Source organism: Bos indicus x Bos taurus, chromosome 29 (genome assembly GCF_003369695.1).
Source record: "Bos indicus x Bos taurus breed Angus x Brahman F1 hybrid chromosome 29, Bos_hybrid_MaternalHap_v2.0, whole genome shotgun sequence".
NCBI classification, from domain to species: Eukaryota; Metazoa; Chordata; class Mammalia; order Artiodactyla; family Bovidae; genus Bos; species Bos indicus x Bos taurus.
This window is the reverse complement of record NC_040104.1, coordinates 6954257-6969816: the sequence shown is the minus strand read 5'-3', so window position 1 is coordinate 6969816 and position 15560 is coordinate 6954257. Positions and strand designations below refer to the sequence as shown.

At 46.5% G+C, this 15560-nt stretch overlaps 1 protein-coding gene across 2 annotated transcripts in view; it reads left to right on the top strand.

Annotated features, from left to right (window-relative positions):
- Positions 1–15560, top strand: part of PACS1 (phosphofurin acidic cluster sorting protein 1) — a 149759-nt gene that overhangs the window by 44231 nt on the left and 89968 nt on the right. The window contains exons 1-2 of one of the 2 annotated variants that reach the window (XM_027532785.1): positions 3216–3219; positions 3336–3407. The exons of the other annotated variant lie outside the window; for it this stretch is intronic. The gene's annotated coding sequence lies outside the window, so the exon portion shown is untranslated. Of the gene's footprint in view, positions 1–3215; positions 3220–3335; positions 3408–15560 lie in introns of those variants that run through there. 2 annotated transcript variants of the gene reach the window in all.

The following is a 15560-nucleotide window of genomic DNA, read 5'->3' as shown; positions in this document are numbered from 1 at the left end:
GTGGACACACGACATTGCATGTTTTCTTGCTTAAGGATGACAGATCCTAGAACTGCCTCCGATTCCTCTTAGAATATAGCTCCTAGGAGACGAGGTTTGTTTACAAATTTGACATATTTCTCTTGGGCCTCTGTTATATCCCAGCCATTTTGTACGTTTTGAAAATAAAGTGGTTAACAAAGTAGGTTAACTCCCCTGCCCTCATGGAAACAAGGCTGTAGCTGGGAAGACATCTACCAGATGAGAGAACACAAGTCAGATACGTGCCGTGTGTTAGGTAGTGACAAACGCCAGCAGAAAAAATGAAGCAGGGAAAGGAGACAGGAAGTGTCAGGGAGAGGTCGTGTGGGCTAATTACGATAACCCGCTTCCTTTTCAAACTATGCAGACGGTTTTATGTATTCAAAACCATTGTTCTGAGAAAGGAGCTGCTGGCTTCTCTGGGCTGCCAGAGGAACCCACAGCACAGAGAAAGTTAATGACCCAGCACAAGGCCATCCGTCCAACTATGCGTGATTGAAGCTGTTTATCTCTCTTTTATGCTTTTTGTGATAATCACGCGGTAGACTTTCCCGTGTTAATGTTCATATTGCATCTGGTAATTGTGGCTTCTCAGGTTTTCTTTAAACCATCTGAAGCCATCATTCGTCTTGGGGGCTAGTGTTCCAGGGACAGTAATTTTTTCATCTGTGTTCTTCAGACCCCCAGGGCACCCCAAGCCTTTCTGGAGACTTAGCGGTCATTTTAAATTGATGCTTGGACCTTTTTCATCCAGATTCGTCTAAACAAGTTAGTCAGATGCCTGGCTTGAGGGGAGGCATGAATATAAAGAATAGATGGAGGGGCTGGTGTATATTTATGGGCCATAAACAACAGAGATTGTTAACAGATGCGAAAAGTAGGTAAGTTGCTGACTTAACTCCTTAGGTGTGTGTCACGGACGCGCTGGCAAGACCTTGTGCTGGTGTCTGTGTTTATATGAAAATAAGAATTTCTGAGCTTATTCATCTTTTATTTTCCTTCTCACCCTTCCCTCTAGGTTTTTTTTTTTTTTTTTTTTTTTGAGCATCTGTGTTGGCTGGTTTAGTCCCTAAGTTGTGCCCCCCTCTTGGGACCCTGTAGACTATAGCCTGCCAGGCTCCTCTGTCCATGGGGTCGGCTAGGAATATAGATGTAAAAAGAGACAGAAACATGCACAGATGATTGACTGGATGTATTATGGTAAGTGTTAGGATAGAGAGAGGCCCAAGTTCAGTGAGAACTGAAAACTGGGACACTTCCCCCAAGTGGGAGTGGAGGAGGGTCCATGAAGGCCTCCCGAATCAGTGGCTCCAGCACTGAGTCAAGAAAAAGGCTGCAGGACTCCCCTGATGGTCACAGTGGTTGAGAATCCGCCTGCCCGCGCAGGGGACATGGCTTCGATCCCTGGTCCTGGAGGATTCCACATGCTGCGGAGCAGCTGAGCGTGGGCGCCACGACTACTGAAGTTACCCACGCCTAGAGCCCGTGCTCCACAAGAGAAGCCCCCGAAGTGAGACGCCCTTGCACTGCCATCAGAGCAGCCCCCACTCGCCGCAACTAGAGAGAGCCCGTGCATCAGTGAAGACCCAGCACAGCCAAAAATAACTAACTAAATAATTTTACAAAAAAAGAGAGTGAAAGGCTGTAGCCTTGCTCTGTGGCTCACTACTTTTCCTTTGATCTCTTCTGACTTTCTCTACGTTGGTTTAATGCAGGTTCAGCTGATGCCCTCTGGTCCACTACCTGTTCTTCTATAGCCCAAAGCTGTTGTTTTTTAAGTAGCTGGAAAAAAATCAGAAGAACAATAATATTTCATGGCATGTGAAAATGATATGAAATTCAAATCTTTGAGTCTACATATAAAACTTTATTGGAACATCGCCAGGCTCATTTGTTTATTGTCTGTGTCTGCTTTTTTTTTTTTTTCACTAACGTCCTTTAATGCCCTGCTGAAAGGCAGGAGGCGGCAGAGATGATGGTGGTGAAATGGAACGCATGTAAGCCTGTTATCTTCTGCTCGCTGATTGCAAGTAATGCACAGGAAGTGTTTGAGGCGCCTCTTGTCCTGTCTCCCACCAAAACGTGATGCACCCACAGCTCTGTGCATAGCGACAGGCATTTACATGTGTCATTCTTGTTTTGTCTAGTTTGAATTTAGTTATGGGGACATTTTTTAGTAGTCTCAGAAAGAGAGTATCTGGTATGAGTCAAAATGATTATAGACTGTGCTCACCTCAGGGTAGGAGATCTGGGCCAGAGGACCTCAGGACAGTCCTTTACTGTCCCTGCAGGTCTCTTTCAGTGATAGGGTTGGTTGGTGAGTAAACCAGATAACCTGCCTTTCAGCCCAGAAAAGACGATGCTGCTTGGTGGAAGGAGCATGAACGCCAGCACCAGACAGACCTATGTGTGCATCCTGGCTCTGTTACTTCCTTCCCAGGTGACCCTGAGCAGTTGATCTAAACTCTCTGTGCCTTAGTCAGCTCATCGGAAATTGTGATCATAAGAATGACATGAGGGACTTCCTTGGTGGCCCAGTGGCTGACGCTGTGGTCCCAGCACCGGGGGCCCAGGTTCCATCCCTGGTCAGGGAACTAGATCCCACATGCCACAGCTAAGGATCCCGCATGCTGCAACTAAAGAAGAGATCCCGTATGCCACAGCTAAGACCCAGCACAGCCAAATAAGTAAATAAATGTTGAAACAACAACAAAAAAAGGAAGGAAGTGATCGCTTGTTCTAAAAACTCCTGGCACTAATAAATGTTTAATCTGGTGTAACCATGATAATTATTTTCAGTCTGTGAATTCTTACTATATATTATGAAACATTTTAAAACAGCAGCGATGTCCCAGCAGTTTGTGGTAATGATTTATTAATAGCCCGTCAACTGTGACTTAGTATGTTTGCATTTTTGCTGATAACGGGCTTCCAAAACACGTGAGTTCTTTGAACCAAGACTTTACCTAACTGGGAAAAATTTCTGCTCATGTTTTAACTGGAATTGGCACGTAGAGTGTTATGTCTTGCCTTGTGAACACATTCAGTGATTATTTCAATTTACTATGCAAATGACAGTAGGGAAAAGATATTTTGTATGTTGTATCCCCTTTCCTCTGCCTTAGCCACTGTCTTTCCTTTCCACCCATTCTCAATAACTGAATTGTTTAATTAGTAATTTTAATTCTCCCTAGGAAGGTTAGTTTTATTTTTGATGTTTGTTTTTTGTTGTTTATTTATCTAGCTGCACGGGGTCTTAGTTGCGGGGCATGAGATCTTTAGTGATGGCATGTGGGATCTGATTCTCCAACCAGGGATGGAACCTGGGCCCTGCATGGCAAGCATGGAGTCCCAACCGCTGGACCACCAGGGAAGTCCCCAGGAAGGTGAGTTTTGATGAGGAGACTTAGACTGAGGCAGTCTTGGATTTGCTTTGCATAATTTTTGATGATTTTAGAGGTAACAAATTTTGAGGCAGAGTTGGAATGTCAGTTGTCAGGATACTGCATTTTCTGTCTTTGAATAATTCTCATTTAATCATCATCTTAAAAAGTCTAGTGAATACTAGTTACTTAGTACTTAATACTTAATTAGTATTTTGAATCCTTTATTTTAACCAATCTCAATGTATGAGATGTTTGTGTTTATGATTTGCTTAATGACAAAGATACGGGATTTCTTAAATAGCCAGCTTTCCTAGTTGGATCATGATAATTATTTGAATTACCTACAACTATGTAAGATCATATCAGTGCATAGTAAGCTAGATAAAGATTAGATTGTGGCTAAGAGCACGGGCTTTGGGGTCCTCTAACACAACTGCAAGTCAGAGCCTGGCTTTGCCATTTGCTAGCGTGTGTGATCTTCCCTCCTGGTGGGCATATTGATCCTAAGGGCAGTTGGAAGATGAAATGACATTATAAATCTGAGATGCTTGGTGTGCGTCCTTATATCCATTGTTACTGGATTATTTTAGGGACCAACACAGCGGATTGCTATCTCTGGATGTAGAACTGAATCTTCCTGTCTTTCAGGCTTCCTTCAATCATTGTCTGATCTCAGACTCCAGACATAGTGAGCTTGTGGGGCAGTTCCCCTAAAATTCCATGGCCTCGTCCTTCTCTAAACGTAGATCTTATGCTCGAGCTGCTTAGAACACCCTTCTTCTGTATTCCTTTTCTCCTAATTTCCTTATCTTTCAGAGCTTGGTTTCCGGCATTCTCTTCCATGAACCCTCCCCCTGCCCCAACTCTCTTGGGCTTCTGCCGGGCCCCGTGCGCACATCTCTCTGCCTCTCACATTGAGTTGTAAAGAACTGTTCATCTGCAGTCTCTCTGTCAGACTGTGAGCCTTTTAAGGACAAGGCATTTTGCTCAGCTTTTTAAAAAAGATTTGTTTATTTGGCTGAGCCAGGCCTTAGCTGCGGCATGCTGGGTCTTCACTGTGCTATGCGGGGTCTAGTTCCCTGACCAGGGATCGAACCCAGGCCCTCAGCATTGGGAGCGCAGAGTCTTAACTACTGGATCACCAGGAAAGTCCCTCTGCTCAGCTTTGGCAATGCTGTGTGGCAGTGCACAGGACCGACCTGTCCTCAGGGCATGTACATCCTGTACATTTGAGGAAGACAAATATTTAAATAATCATGAGGGTACACAGGGCTTCAGTAGAGCATTGCATGCAGTGGAGTGTAACGGGAGCTTTGAACCTTGTCCAGACACATCAAAGACACCTTTTTCTAAGGAAGTGATGTTGCTTCAAGTTGGAACCTGAAAGATACTTAGGAGTTAGGGAGGGGCAAACAAGGGAGTTCCAGGTGGAGAAAACTGCGTGTTGCGGGGTCACTTTGGGCCAGTTACTTAACTTCTCTGCACTTTAGTTTTCTTATTTATAAAATGGAAATAGTGTGACTACCTCAGAGGATTGTCATCCATATAAATACTGTGTTTAAAGTTGTCTTCTAATGAGTATTTCTGAAATGAAGCACAGTCAGTTCCTACAGGGCAGTTTCCTGGTCCAAGTTTGTGTATTGAATTGCTAAACATGTGGATTCACTTACTGTATTTTTCCTGGTAACCTTGCTCTTGACCTGTCCCAAAGCCTCTCTCTTGTTTTAATGACAAGGACAGAGGGTATTTTGTTTTGCTTCCTTGTGTGTTTGTGTTAATTACAGAGATCCAGTTCTGCCTTTCATTGCTGCACACAGCTCATGCTGTGGCAAACCTTTTAGGTCAATAAGTGTTATCGGGTGGAATGCTTTCACCTTCAAGGAAAACAAAAGCCAACTCAGTGACTTAAACACCCAGGCACTGTTTCAGATAACAGAGTCTAGAGGCAGGGTAACTCCAAAGTGAGTTGATTCAGCAGCTGGGGACCCATGTTCATTTTTCTTCCTGCCCTGCCATCCCAGAACACTGGCTTGTCCTGGCTGCTTCCTCTGGTCTCAGGAATGTCGCCACTCCAGTTGTCACAGATGTGTTATTGACCAAGGTTCCTGGCCTTCCCCAGTCAATAGAAATTGATCAGAGGCTAGACAAGAAATTCAGGCAAGGTTTTGCTTTGTTGGGGCCCCTGCTGCAGCACGAGGGCATGAGAACAAGTGACAGGTTCCAGTGCTTGTTACTCCCCGAGGGGGACGAGTTTGTTCCTTTTTTGGGGTGAGGGTAGGGATGTGTCCAGGGGTCTGGCCAGAAGGGCGGCTTACGTGTTTGGCCCAGCCCTTAGGTGGTGCTCTATGCAGAGGGCATAGTACCCTGCTTTTGCTCCTGGTGCTTCAGAAGCGACTGATGCTGTAGGTGAAGCTCCAGTACTTTTGGCCACCCAGTGCGAAGAGCCAACCCATTGGAAAAGACCCTGATGGTAGGAAAGATTGAAGGCAAAGAAGAAGGGGGCAGGAGAGGATGAGATGGTTAGATAGCATCACCAACTCAGTGGACATGAGTTTGAGCAAACTCTGGGAGATAGTGAAGGACAGGGGAGCCTGGTGTGCTGCAGTCCATGGGGTCGCAAAGAGTCAGACACGACCGAGCAACTGAACAACAACTTCAGAAGTGGCAGTTGGGTTCTTTGGTCTCTGTATCTTGTCCAGAATTTGCCCCAACTGGGCATGCACATGCTAATTTTTCGTCCCATACAGTTTCTTTATATTTTGTTGCTGGAGGAGAGGTGTGTCCGGGTGCTGGCACTGCAGCGAAAGGGTCCCAGGTCCCACCCTGTCTCAGATAGACCCCAGAAGTCCAGCTGAGGAAGAAGCACTGTGTTTTTCCTGGTGTCCCTCTTTATCATTGGAGTTTCGGGGAGTAAACTTTTGGCTGTGGGGATGGGGAGTAAAGCTGCTGAAAGACAGGAAATCAAAACCTAGGCAGGTTGATTTGCCAGCTTCACCCAGCTGGCCCGTTCGAGACAAGTGGCCATGGCCTGCCTGGGGAAAGCACCAGACCAGGAGGGAGAGTTCCTTGTTTGGGCTTGACTTTGCCCTTGACTGCTAGTAATCAGGGTGTTTCCTTCTCCTGAAACACATCAGTTAGTCACTGACAAGGCTCCCAGCAGTACACTTTAGCTGGAAACACACTCGCGACCAACCGACAGGTAATCCCTGACCAAGTAAATCCCAGTGGAACCAGAAAACTGGGTCTCGCTTTCCTTAATTGGAGCCTGACTTCGAATCAGATATTGAACTGAGAAGAAAAGCATTCGCCATTAGAAAAAGAAATTTAAATTACTGGTCTGTCCATATTTAGAATTTCTTACAATCGCTTCCACTGTATGTAACACTGAAATCCTTTGTGGTTGTCTGCCGCCAGAATGAATCTTTGACCCGGCAACTTTAAATGTGTGTGACACCTTTGGGAATTTTGAGAATTCTTAATTTAATCTGCTCTGGTCCAGAGGTGGGGGCCGGGATGAGGGAGCGCGCGATCCTTTTGTGTTGAAGGTTACGCTGTCTGTCAGCAGAGGCCTGTGCTGCTGCAGCTTGGGTTAGGAGACAGCAGGTACTGGCACAAGAAGCATCATACTCGAACCTTTGTTTCTGGAGGCAGTAAAGAGCCAGCCAGGCCCGGAGGCGAGTAGGAGGTGACGGGCAGCACAAGGCCCTGGAGCTACTGGTGTCGCGTCGTGCTGCTGGTGGCCGAGGGCTTTCTCAGAGTGGGGAGAGAGAGACCCCGGTCCTCCTGCCAGGGACCCCGACTTCCTCTGCAGGGCTCCCTGAAGGCAGGCCTCGCCACTGTACTGTGGGGAGGCTGGAGTGTATAACTGCTTGCCTCTCCCCCAGCCCAAATTTCGTGGGTTCTTTCTTTATCATTTTTTAAATTAATTAGCTAATTAATTAGTTTTACTTATTTTTTGTTGCACCGGGTCTTCGTTGCTGCGAGGGCTTTCTCTCATTGTGATGGACAGGCTTCTCACTGCGGTGGCTTCTCTTGTTGCAGAGCACAGGCTCTAGGCACACAGGCTTCAGTAGTTGAGGCTCATGGGCTCTAGAGATTGGGCTCAGTAGTTGCAGGTCAGGGGCTTGGTTGCTCCGTGGCACGTAGGATCTTCCTGGACCAGGGATGGAACCCACGTCCCCTGCATTGGCAGGCGGATTCTTATCCACTGGACCACCAGGGAAGTCTTCATGGGTAATGTTAATTGCCTAATTAATGAACTGATTCATATTCTCTTTTGTGATAACTTAGTTCATGTCAGGTGGTGCTAGTGGTAAAGAATCTCCCTGCCAGTGCAGGAGGTGCAGGAGATGCAAGAGATGTGGGTTTGATCCCTGGGTCGAGAGGATCTTCTGGAGAAGAAAATGGCAATCCATTTCAGTATTCTTGCCTGTAAAATCCCACGGACAGAGGAGCCTGACAGGCTACTGTCTATGGGGTCACAGAGAGTCAGACACCACACACACACACACACACACACACACACACACACGAGGAGCCTGACAGGCTACTGTCTATGGGGTCACAGAGAGTCAGACACCACACACACACACACACACACACACACACACACACACACACACACACACACACACATCTTGTCAAGCAGGGACTTGTCCTGACGAAGAGAGCAGGAAGGTCACTGTACCGGGCCCTCTGGTTCCTTGTCTAGACAGCGTCCACGGCTGTCCTTCCCTCACAGACTCGGATTGTTCAGAGTCATGCATCTCCCTGGAGGGAAGGAGGAGGCATTAAAGCAGAAACACACACAACTCAGCAGGTTTCCCTGAACGACCAGTGATCACTGAGTTCTTGCTGGACCCTCCCACTGATTCACTCTTTACATTTCTTCTCTGTGCCTCTGTTTTCTGGTTGGTAAATTGTGGATGTTGCTGACTCTGTGAAGTGCTAATGAAAGAGGCTGGACCTCACCAGGGGTAGAGAAGGGCCTTTGCTTGGAGAAGTGCGCGGCGGTCACCCTCGCCTGGGGGCTGCCTGTGTGCAGAGCTGTCTGTGTTGGGATGGAGGAGGGGCCCAAGACTGCCCCCCCCCCACCCCGCCCCCGGCCTCGGGGAGCTGAGACATGCGCAGAAGGTGGGCACGGCAGTGTGCGCCCGGTGTATGGCTTCAAGTGATTCATGGATACACTGGGTGGGACCGTCTTCAGTGTTGGAGATGGTGACTCAAAGCCTACTTTTCCTTCCTTAGGGACGCCACAGCCCAGAATCAGTCTGTTAAATGGGGGTTGACGTCCTATACTTTGTTACACTTTTCTAGATGAAATGAATCTTATAAACGGTCATAAATGCTTTTTTTTTTTCAGCTGGTGGAGGTAAAGATTATGTTTTTCAAAAAGTGAGACAAAGAGCACCTGGAACATGATACGTCTCCTCACAGAGGCCTGTGATACCACCTGTAATGTTGCCCTGCTGGCTCTTAACCAGAACTTGTTTAAACCTCTAGATCTTACTGCAGTTTTATAGGGACTACACGGGACAGAAACGTGGGCAATTGTTTTTAGGGCTATAGTCAGCAAATTCCAAACTGCAGGTGTTTTATAGGACAAACCCGTTTCTTCAACAAATAAACGGTAATGAGGGGAAGAAAGGATGGAGGGGACACCTGTAGATAAACAGAGACTTAAGTGATTGAACCAATAATGATTATGGTGCTGATTCTGCCAAGCATAATGAAGGAAAACATGTGAGACAATCTGGAAAATGCGGGTACAGATTAATTTATGCTGTTAAGAAGTTATTGTTAATTGTTTTCAGTGTGGAAATGATATTATGGATACATTTTAAATGAATATCCTTTAGAGATAAGTACTGAAGGCAAAAGGAGAAGGGCGCAGCAGAGGACAAGATGGTTGGACAGCTTCACCGAGTCAACGGACGTGAATTTGAGCAAACTCAGGGAGACAGTAGAGGACAGAGGAGCTTGGCGTGTTGCAGTCCAGGGGGTCACAAAAAGTCAGACATGACTTAGTGACTGAACAGTCACAATTGAAGTATTTACATATGCAGAGAAATAAAGTCTGGGCTTTGCTTCAAAATAATCCACTAAGGGCTGTGGGCAGGAGTAGAGATGAGACAGGACTGGTCATGCATTAAAAACTGTTGAAGCTGAGTGTTGGGTAAATCACGTTTATGAGACTATTCTACTCTCTGTGTGTTAAAAATTTTCTAAGTAAACCTTTTTAATATTACTCCTCAAACTGTTCGTTTTAAATGGAAGCATTTTGGGAATTCCTTCGCCATCCAGTGGTTAGTGCTCGGAGCTTTCCCTGCCTTCGCCTGGGTGCGGTCCGTGGTTGGGGAGCTAAGATCCCCCAAGCCACGTGGTGCAGCCAAAAAAAAGAAATAAAATGGATTTATTTTATTGTATGTAAATATAAGATATATGTATGTAAATTATACCATAATCAAGTTTATTTAAAAATTAATTTAAAATGAGTAAGAAGAGTTTTCACATTTTGCTCACATAGTGTCAAACGGTAATTTCAGAGGTTGATACTACCTGACCCCCTGAGAGTGGGAATGATCTGACTTGTGCTGCATCGCCCATCCCCCACACACACACACTTAAAATGAACTTTTATCATTTGCATTTCTGGTGTTGCTCTAGCATCTCTTTGACTTGAATTCTGTGATAGGTTTGTTCACGTGTCTGCCATCCAAATGGACATTCCTTTTGATGCTAGAATAAGTGATGCCGGGAAGGACGTGTAGCCATCGCCAGTGATAATCATTGAGCATTCATTTAGCTACATTATCACAGTCAGGGAAGCTCAGTTGAGTTCTAATATTTATTTATTTTTCATGCAGTCTACCAAGCAGCAAACCGGTAAGCCAGTCCGAGTTGAGTGTATTCTTCGCTCCAGGCACTGTGCTGAGTCCTGGGTTTACAGGGATGAATGTGATCGGACTCCCGGGGTGGGAAGATGCTCATGGATGCATGTAATTTCAGCAGTGTGACGAGCGCCGTGGTGATAAAGGTGGGTGCAGGACACCGCGGGGGCTCCATTTACATTGTGCCCTGGTGCCCTGCCCGCCTCCCTCCCTCTCAGCTCCCTTCCTCGCCTGTTAAGTCTGATGAGTCAACCGGCAAAATGTCAGGCAGATTGGGAAAGGCAGCTGGAACAGAAGGAACATCGCTTTTGCCCTGTGGAACTTGTTACTTTTTTCTTTTAGATCTCAAATGCGGAGCTAAATTTATCATACTACATTGTGTTGACATTGTAGGATCCCTCTGGGGTTATTATTGTCATGGTTGTCATTTACCGTCATCTCCTGGTCCGGTCCCCTATTCCTGTTAATTTCTTCCCTGATGCCTTTAATATTTACCCTTGAATATGTTTGTATCCTTGTGTGATGTTTTTTGTAAATTTATCTTAAATAATACTGTATCACATTTCTCATTTTGACCCTCTTTTCACTTAAAACTATGTTTTTAAGTTTTCTCCATGTTGTTGGATTTGTATTGCATTTGGCTCCTTTACTGTATTTTATCACTAGCATCTACCTTGTTTTATTTCTCTGTTTCCCCCTAGAGATGGATGCTTAGCTTGTTTTCCAGCTTCCTACACTACAAACAGTGCTCTGATGAAAGACCTCATGTGTGTCTTAGGAGCTTGAACAAGAGTTTCTCCAGCTAAATACCAACAAGCCTGTTAGTTCCCTGAGTTCACTCACACTTAACTTCAGGAAGCATGAAGTTAAACGGCTAAGCATGGCCGCTCCCTTTCTACTCCCACCACAAAGTGCAACACTCAAGATCTGATTGTCAGACTTTTGTCAGTTGATGGATGTAGCATGTTATTTTGTTTGGTTTTGTTTTTTTAAGTTATTTGTGTATTTGGCTGCACAGGGGTCTTGGTTGCAGTACATAGGATCTAGTTCCCTGAACAGGGATTGAGCCCCTTGTACTGGGAGCGCAAGTCTTAGCCATCAGACCACCAGGGGTGTCCCCTGTTATTTTAATTCTTGTTCCTCTGATTGTTAAGTGAGGATGAGGATCTCTGTGCATACTACAGGGATATATAAAGGGATTTCCCTTTTATGAATGACCTGGTCATATCCTTTTCCCATGTTTCCAGTGAAGTTCCTCATAGGTTCCAGGTTTTAACCCTTTAAGTGAAAGTGTTAGTTGCTCAGTCGTGTCTGACTCTCTGAGACCCCAGGGACTGTAGCCTGCTGGCTCCTCTGTCCATGGGATTCTCCAGGCAAGAATACTGGAATGGGTTGCCATTCCCTCCTCCAGGAGATCTTCCCAACCCAAGGATCAAACCCAGGTCTCCTGCATTGCAGGCAGATTCTTTACTGTCTGAGCCACCAGGGAAGCCCAAGAATACTGAAGTGGGTAACCTATCCCTTCTCCAGGGGATTTTCCTGACCCAGGAATTGAACCAGGGTCTCCTGCATTGCAGCGGATTTTTTACCATGAGCTACCAGGGCAGCCCCTATGAATGACCTGATCATATCCTTTTCCTATTTTTCCAGTCAAGTTCCTCATAGGTTCTAGGTTTTAATCCTGAAAGTACTTGGTCCTGTCTGACTCTTTGTGACCCCAGGGACTATAACCTGCCAGGCTCCTCTGTCCGTGGAATTCTCCATGCGAGAATACTGGAGTGCGTAGCCATTCCCTTCTCCAGGGAATCTTCTTGACCCAGGGATCGAATGGGTCTCCCACATTGCAGGCAAATTCTTTACTGTCTGAGCCATCTTGAGTTAGTTATTAACGATGCAGCTGTCATCTCCTGGCCTGACCCATCTGTAAACTTTGTTCATAGTGTCCTTTATTCAGCAGAAATCCTATATTTCTGATACCTTAAGAAACCCTTTCCTATCCTCAGGTCACTAAGAAACTACCCTGTATTTTCTTCTAATTAGAAGAAACACATTAGGTTTATATGTGTCTTGTAAATTTGCATCTTCAGTTTGGTTGTTTCATCTCTGAATTTGTGTACTCCCTGCCTCCCTCGTAGCTCCATCTGAATGTCTTACAGATATCTCAAGCTTTTTGCTCTTTCATACTGTTCATGGGGTTCTCAAGACAAGAATACTGAAGTGGTTTGCCATTCCTTTCTCCATTGAGAGTTGGACCATAAAGAAGGCTGAGTGCCAGAGAATTGATGCTTTCAAACTGTGGTGCTGGAGAAGACTCTTGAGAGTCCCTTGGACAGTAAGCAGTTCAAACCAGTCAATCCTAAAGGAAATCAACCCCCAATATTCATTGGAAGGAACGATGGTGAAGCTCCTATACTTTGGCCACCTGATGCGAAGAGTGGACTCATTGGAAAAGACCCTAATTTTGGGAAGGATTGAGGGCTGGAGGAGAAGGAGGCAACAGAGGATGAGATAATTGGATGGCGTCACCGACTCAATGGACATTAGTTTGAACAAACTCAGGAAGATGGGGAAGGACGGGGAAGCCTGGCATGCTGCAGTCCATGGGGCCGCAAAGAGTCGGGCACGACTGAGCAACTGAACAACATCTCAAACTTTAAGTTGCTAAAACAGATCTCTTTATTTTATCCCTTTCCCATTAAAAAATAACAACGAACTCTCGCAGTCTTTACTCATCTGAGGAAAATGAATGGATGGTACCACCATCCACCCTGCTTCTTAAGCTGATAACCTTGAAGGCCTCTCTGCTGCTCTCCTTTCTCATGTTCCCCCCTCCAGTCCATCAGCAAGTCCTGTACCATACAGCTCCCGAAGAGATCACAGATCTGTCACTGTCTCTTCAGTTCCACCCGCCCCTGCCCTAGACCATGTCTGGACCATCATCTGTCTTCTGGGTGCCAGTCGTGGCCTCCCTGCTTTCAGGGTGGCCTCCCTCCAGTTCTTGAGCAGCCAGAGGAGCCTCCCCCAGACACTGGGCAGAGCTCGGCACTTCCCTGTTTAAAAAACCTCGGATCCTTTCCAATCAGAATAAAACACAGACTCTGTTTACCTAGCCTCGGGACCAACACAGCCCCTCTGTGTATTCATCTAACCTCATCCCTTGTTCTGCTCCAGCCAGACAGGTCTGCCCTTTGTTGCACTCTGAGCCTGATTCTTCCTGAGGGCATTTGTGACTCTCTTCTGGAATGTTCTGCCACTCGCAATTTGCATGGCTGGTTCTTGTCTGAGTTCTGAGCCTTTCCTAACCACTCAGTCTGAATTAGGACAGTTGCCCCACTGTCCTGTCTCCGTCTTGTTTTGGGTTGTCATTGTTGCTGTCTGATGGCGTGTTATCTCTCGGGTATATTCACTACTCCACTCCCTCACCCCGCTTTACAGCCCGCTTTCTGAGACTGGGGTGCCGGAGCCTGTGTCCTTCATGGCACTGGTGTTTGCAGCGGTCCTCTAGATTTGCTGGCAGTTAGGAGCTCTGTTTCGAATGAATGAATGGGCTTTCGAAGCGCTGTCTCTTGCATCGAAGAGTCCCACGTGTTCGGTGTGCTGCTGGCTGGAGGAGCTGCTCTCGGCTTCTCAGGGAGAGGCAGGCAGCTGTCATTTCAGGGCACCTGCGATTAGGTTCTGGCTCTGCCACTTACTGGTTTTGAGGCCTTGAGCAAGTCACTTATCTTTGCTAGATGTGTTCTGTCATTTATGGAGCAGAGATAACAATGCATATCTTACTGATGTTCATGATCGGTTGTTCCAGTCATGTCGAACTCTGCGACCCTATGGGCCATAGCCCACCAGGCTCCTCTGTCCATGGAATTCTCTAGGCAGAAATACTGGAGTGGGTTGCCATGCCCTCCGTCAGAATCGTCCCAACGCAGAGATTGAACCTACGTCTCTTAGGTCTCCTGCGTTGGCAGGCAGGGTCTTTCCCACTAACACCTAGCAGGCACCCGGCAGTGTGTGCCCCCAACCCTGTCTCACAGCAAAGCTGCCCCCCTGAATTCTGAAAGCCCATCACCTGCTCTGGGCCAGCTCCTAAACACCGGTGTCTGATGTAAAAACAGTATTTCTAGGGGATTTCTTGGCGGTCCAGTGGTCAGGACTCTGCGCTTTCACTGCTGAGGGCTCTAGTTTGATCCCTGATAGAGGAACTAAGATCCCACAAGCCACACAGCATGGCCAAAAGACAAACAAAAAACCGTATGTCTTACATGTAGTCATGTCATATACATGTTAAGCCAAAATTGTTAAAATTGCACAGATGAATTACTACTCCTGTTTCACTGTAGGAAGAGGGGAGAGGAGTCAGTCCCCGGGACATCACCTGATGACACGGGAGACACCCTGTATAGTCTCAACTACGAAACCAGCTTTTGCCCTTTCTGTCTATTTTATGTGTTCATTTTTCTGCTCCCTTTCTTCTCTCTTCTCTGCACGAACCCTCAGCCTTCTTTTCTCTTGCTTTCCTCTTTGGCTTCTCTTGTGGATGCCGGAGGCCTCACTGCTGACTGACACTTGGGGTTGAGAACGCTGCCTACCCTCGTCCAGGTCATCAGAACAGCCAGTGAGACTCCACGAGGCTCCTGGTTTGTAATGTAATGTCATACAGGTCAAGGGTCTTGGAAAGATTCTGCCTGCGAGCAGGTTTGGGGGAGGAGGGCCACACAAAGTTGCTTCGGAATAGATTGGCTCGCTTGTGTTGTCCAGGCTCCGATATTCGGCAGATCTTTTTGTGAAATGTACCTTAAAGCAATACTTTCTGCCTTTTTTTCTTTTTTTTAATTGTGAATCTGTAGAGTCTAATGGGGAAAAAAAAAAAAAAAAAACCCAGACCAGTAAAACGGTTACACCAGTAATATTTGTCTGGGTTAAGTGTGATACTGGGTGAGACCTTTGGCTTCCTACTTTTTCAGCCACCTGTGAAATACATCCCGTGTTTATTCTCATTTCTCAGAGATATGAAGAGCTAGCTTTAGCACATCCGTGAAACATACTTATCCTTGAGGTCACTGCTCCAGGCCTCTCAGCCCTGCCCTCGCCCCAGATCCCTTTCCACTTCAAGCTCCTGCCCCGCAGCCTGGCTGCGAGGGGCTTCAGCAGGCTGGGTGCTGCTAGAGGATGGCCCGGGGGTCAGAGCAGCAGGGGCTCCTGGAAGACATTCCTCCCGCTTTCCCTCCTGGCGCTCCTTCCTTCTGGGCCCGAAGTGACGCTTTATCCC